Source organism: Mus caroli, unplaced genomic scaffold (assembly GCF_900094665.2).
Source record: "Mus caroli unplaced genomic scaffold, CAROLI_EIJ_v1.1 scaffold_14744_1, whole genome shotgun sequence".
NCBI classification, from domain to species: domain Eukaryota; kingdom Metazoa; phylum Chordata; class Mammalia; order Rodentia; family Muridae; genus Mus; species Mus caroli.
Window position 1 is genome coordinate 23303 of NW_018388737.1, and position 6286 is coordinate 29588.

A 6286-nucleotide genomic window follows, 5' to 3' on the forward strand; every position below is an offset into this window, starting at 1 on the left:
AAGAAGAAGAAGAAGAAGAAGAAGAAGAGGAAGAAGAAGAAGAAGAAAAGGAGGAGGAGGAGGAGTTCAGACATTTTGGGCACTCTGCTTGTATTCCCAAGGCACCTTGTATATCCACTTCTGAAACACCTGCTAATTCATCTTCTTACCATATGTTTATCTGACTGCCTTGCCTACTCTACTGTGACTTTCCAGAAGGAAAGAAATGGGCCTTAGTCACCACTATAGCATCAACACCAGGCCCCATGTCTGGTAGAATGAAAGATAGAAGGAGTGAGCTTGGTCCTGGGAGACATGCTGGAGTGGGGAGAGGGAACAAGAGGATGTGGGACCTGCAAGCACCACAAGTTTGGCATCTTTGGTCTCTGTCTTTGAGGTTGAGGTATCACACCTGGGCATTCAGGAGACACACCCAGGTTTTTCTGGTGGGTGGAAAAGATCAGACATATCAGCTAGCCTCCATGAGCCTCACCTTTCTGTAGTACTTGACAGAGGCAGGCAAAGAGGAGCACACACAGATGTTGGGGCCATCTAGCCATCTACAATATACTTTCCAGCCCTTGTTCCTGGAAGGGTTGGGATGGCTTAAGTCCCTCCAGGGACCAACATAGTGTACATAGAAGTACCTACCCTTCACCAGAGAGACATGCAAAGGGCTTGTCTCTTCTCTCTTAAGCCTACTATGAGTCCTACTCCCAGTGAAATCCAGGGAGTCTTTATAACCACGATAAAGGATAAGAAATCCCATGCCTATTTGGCTCCAACCTTCCCTGGATCCCCAGAATGTCCCCCTGCCTTCTCATCTTGGTCATTGGTCTTACCAGGGAGGGGTGAGGCTTGGTCCTGTCCAGCAGCAGGTGTGTGGTGACGAACCAGAGCTTGTTCTGTCTATAGGTTCAGGGAATGACTGATTGTCTCTTACCAAGACAGGCTGAATATGCCTTCATGGAGGCGGGGATATAGGTTCCCACAGACCCCACCTGCCTCATTGACCCCACCCTTATTTATTCCAGGAGATTAGCATCAACCTGTTTGAAGTGCCCCACCTCAGTCCATGGGCCCTGGTCTGCTAAGAGATGAGGGGTTGGGTAGGGAGTTGCTAGGCAGTTGTCTGTATAGCTGGGGCTGAGACAGAAAGAAGTGGTGAAAGAAACTTTGTCAATTTTGGGGAGCAAGAGAGGCAGTGGAAACTGGCTCTGTGTGTGTGTGTGTACTCACACACTCACACATACATGTGAATGGTGTGACTGTATACAGTAATGATACAGGGTGGATCACTGCCCTGATGTCATTATGGCCCATCTAGAAACATCTGCCATTCATCTGAGGCCTTGTGGAAATGATAAGTGATAAGAAATCCTGTATGTTCAGGGACTACAGGCAGCAAAGGAGCTGAGAATCTGCCCTTCATCTTTGTATGCATCAGCCTGCTGATTCTTACCTCTCTCTATGTGTATATGTGCATTGGCTACACATGCATAGCTTGGTACCAGTATGCACAGAAGTCTGAGGAGGCAGGATAGAGTGAACTCAAATGGCATTCTGTAGCTGCCAGTGGCCATGAGGTACTGGGTACCTGAAAGGAAAGATGGGGTTTGGATGGGAAAAGCAGTGAGAGAAATATGAGACCAAGACAAGTTTCTGATCAAGGCCCAATGTTTACTTAAGAGTCTGAGCTTATAAAGTAAAAGGGGGAAGCATTTCCTCCATGCCAGGTCTCACTGCTTTGTCAGGGTCATGTCAGGAATCCAGGTTCAGACTCTCAGCAGGTAGTGGTGTCTTGTAGGAAACTGCAGATGTGGCAGGATAATAGACTTTACCTAGGTAGGAAGAGTCCACCCTAGCTGGGCTAGCAACTGTGGCAAAGGAGGTGTAAGTCAGCCTGCTCAAGGCTGGAGGCAAGGCACAATTCCTCCCTTTTTATTTATGAAAAGTTAGCTGGACTGGGGCATAAAATTTATTTATGCTCCACAGTCCTGCCTGGGAATTATGGTGGCTGGAGGCCGTGCCTGTCTTAGGACTGAATCTAATTGGATGTTTTCTGACCCATCTCAGAGAACACATGCAGCTTATTTATATTTATTTGCACAAACATGGCCTTTCAGTGTTTATTATGAGCAAACACGGCCTCTTGGCACATGCCTCTGCCTTAGGTTGAAAGAAGCCATAGACCAGTGGCCCGTCTTTGGCTGCTGGCCCTCATTGCACACCTTTTCCCCAATCAGACCAAAGCCACAATATGGAGTCAATGCATTTCTTCATAGCAATGAATAACTGCCATATCTGAGCTTTGCTGAATGTGAGCCTGTATGGAGGTAACCAACCTGCTTGAAATACAAAGTCCAAAATTGAAAGGAGCAGGATTAAGGGTGTCTGTGGGGTTGTTCCAGGCACTCAATTCAGCTGCCAATTAGCAATGAGCAGACCCAAGTCTGTCTTCCTGGAGTGGGGGAGGTGGCTTTGAGAATCAACAAAAAACTGTTACTCCTCATGTAAATAGTGGAGGCTATTCTCCAAGTTAACTCTGCTAGCTAATAAAAATTTTTAGGTATCTTCGTAATAGGAATCTCCAATATCGGATTTATTTCTGTACCAGTCCATGACTGAGTCAGAATAACGGTCACATTAAAGGAAATAGAAGAGTCTTTATAACTCCTCCTTCTGATCAATTTTTCTGAGTCAGGTTCCACAGTCTCTATGTTCTCTGTCCCACAAGGTCTAAAAGCTTGAAGCAAGGCAGCTTAGCTTGTCTAATCCAGGACATAGGCAAGCAAAGATGGATCAAGAACATACACCCAATACAGCTTTGCTGTCACCATTGTCAGGGCACTCAGCAAGCTCACAGGTCAGCATTATCCTCTGGTGTCAGCCTGTCACAGCAATCACTCTGGCAGCTAGCATGCTCTTGCAGAATTCTGTGGAAAAAACACAAACATGGCTTCTTCCCCATATTAAATATCTGATCAGGATCATGCCATATGCCAATAAGTGGATCCTTTTATTTCACCTAGGCATGAGTATGCCTAGCTGTAGGATGCTATAGAATTATTATTTATATTCCAAATTTAAAAAATTTTAAAAATAAAAGGTGTGACTTAAATATTGTACAGGGAAATATAAATAATAATTCTCCCTTTTTTGTTTTTTAAGAAGATACTGTTTTAAAGTTCCACAATACCTTGTCCTTGAGAGTTATAAAAAGTCCCAGTAACATGGGTAACTGATTTGTTTTGTTTTGTTGACCAAACATCTCAAATGCTTGACTGTAATAGCCAGTTCCAATACCTGTTTTGTTTTTGTTTTTGTTTTGTTTTGTTTTCGAGACAGGGTTTCTCTGTGTAGCCCTGGCTGTCTTGGAACTCACTCTGTAGACCAGGCTGACCGAGAACTCAGAAATCTGCCTGCCTCCCAAGTGCTGGGATTAAAAGTGTGTGCCACCACCGCCCGACCCAATACCTGTTTTAATCTGATTTGGAATACCATGCACAAAATAAATTAACATAGGCAATGACTAATTCCATTTTTTGTTGCTTCTCTTAGACCAGTTGCAACTAGAAAACCTGAAAAGGTATCAACTGTCACATGTGCATATATTATTTTTCTAAAATCAGAAATATGAGTATCCATTTGCAATAACTGAATAAGTATAAGACCTCGAGAATTAACACCATTATGTGGAACGGTAGACACTGAGACCCTGAAAAAAGCTTTTTACAATTTGACCTGCTCATTCTCTAAAAAAACCAAATTATTATCTCAAGCCATTACTCAAGCCAATATCTCAAGCCATATTGATGATGTAAAGAATAAGATTATATGGCCAATTGTTCTTGTATGAGGCCTATAATCTGCCTGGGATACAAATCTGCGGTGGCATTGCCTTAAGAGGTCTTGTCCAGGCAATCTAGAATGAGTTCTTAAATGTCCAAAGACAGTCCTTTAAAGGAACTTGACTTGAGTGGTATATGCATAAATAATTGCAAATTTGAGAATTAGAAGTATCTAAAGAGGGAACAATTTCAAACAATGTAAGCCTACACACACACATACACACACACACATATTATATGCTAGCAGTATATAAATTAAAGCTTGATTTTTTTTAACTTTTCAAAACAAACACTGGTTACAGCACACAATTCAGTTATCTGTGCTAAAGCAGGAGAAAATCAAAAGAGTAAACATGTGATCCAATCACATATACTTCTCTCCCATAGAAGGGATGTTTATAAATACAGTAGATGTATTCTTTATGGAATGCATGTGTTCATAAATTTACAGGAACTACAAAATCATGCATAGAAGCAGTTTTTAACAACTTGTCTTTTGGATAATGACTATCAATGTTACTTAAGAAGTTTGCTATGCAATAGGCCAAGTATCAATATTCTGCAATAACCAATTTATTGCTGTTCGAAACAAGGAACAGATGTCTCATCAGGTTTTTAAGACATTTGTTTTAAACATACCTTCCTGATTTTATCTCCCAATTCTTTATTAACACCACAGCAGCTTCATAATAGGATGTTAAAACTTTACTTGGAGATGAAGAAAGATGATTGCACATTAATGCTCCCTTTTGCCAGGAATTGCTCTGAGCACGTTGAGTAACAATAACTGGAATATGTAGCTCATATTTGATTAACCATTGATTACAAATGATAACAATTGATTCCAGAAGCCTCCTGTACTTTCTGCAAAGCTTTTTGTTTTTCACCAGTTCATTTGCATCCCCCATGATAACATCCAACAAAGTCTTAGGTCCTCCTGTGGTGAGCTTAAGGTGAGGTCTTAGGCAATAAACATCTCCTGGAAGCTTTTAAAAACAATTTGAGGTAAGCAAATCATCTTTTCTTTCTTAAATTTTCTGTACCACAATTTTTCTAGGCTATAACCGAGGCCCTAAAGATGGAAAGTGATATTGCGTCTGAATCTTTTCTGGAGCAACAGCTACTCCCTGAAACTTTAGAGCTCGTTGTGTAAGTGCAAAGATTTGTAGTTAATTTCCCTTCAGAGGCATTAAAAATACTTTCTATATAAGAAACAATAAACAATGAAAGATTCAAAGTCCTAGCTTCTTGTTTTGAAGCAGTGACAATTTTTTTCTTTTCTTTTTTTTTTTTTTTACATAATGTAAGGCTATTAGCCATTCCTAGAGGCAAAACTTTCCAATGATCACAAGCCCACTAGAAACAAATCCTTTATAATTATCAGGATGCAAAGGAAAAAACAACCTTCCAAATCCATAATAATTCTATATGGAGTAGGCAGGTCACATTGTCAGGACTCTCTAAGTCCTTAAGGCCTCACTGATCGTTCATAAATCTTAAGTTCAAACTTTATTTTGGACAACACCTGGATAGATCTGTAATAATGTTGTTTAGGCTTTAAAAAAATTCCCTGGAGGCAAGGAGAGTTCCCAAAACTTTCCTAGGTAGGGTTTGCAAAACAAAAGAAATGGCACACAAGCCTTGGTGAGGCTGCTCTGAGTTTTGCATTAACTCAAATGTAAAGTAAATGTATTTTAAGCTGAACATACTGCCTGAGTCCTGGCCCAAAGATTATCCCTCCTGCAATGAGGACAGAATCCAGGGGAACAATTCAACTGAATGTCTATGCCTCTAATTTTTGGACAGTGTTTCTTAAGATGATTTATACTTAAAACATTCCTTATAACCTTAGTGCTGTGAAAGCATTGATTGAACTGTAGACCCCTGCAAGGCAGCAACCATAGCCCCAAACTGATTGTATGAGGGTCCAATTTCTGCACAAAGACAAATATATCCAGGTAAGTCTATCTTTGCTTTTTATGGCCAAATGGCCGCAGCAAGATGCATTAGTACTCTAATAAGATGATTACTCTTATAATCATCCTAATTACAATATATGGGTGAGTTAAAAACCGTAAGCTTGCAATCAAACTGCAAACTGCAATCAATGGAAGACTGTCAAATTTAACTATGATTTAAAATTTCTCTTGCAATATTAGAATACATCCATAACTTTTGGAAAACATTTGAATGCATGACACTACAACTTTTAATGCATCATTAAAGAGACATTGTTTTATATCTTATCCCTTATAAGTCTACTTTCTAGGATAAGAATTACATAAAATATTATATCAATTTAGAAATATCTTTAGAGGCCTACTTTCCTGGGCTGGTTCATGCCCCGTGCTGTTGTTCAAAATGTCTCCAACCCTGAGTTTTAAGCTAACTTTCTTGTTACCAATGTTACACCTTTTTAATCATACCCTATAACTTATAAGCCAATACTGTATGAC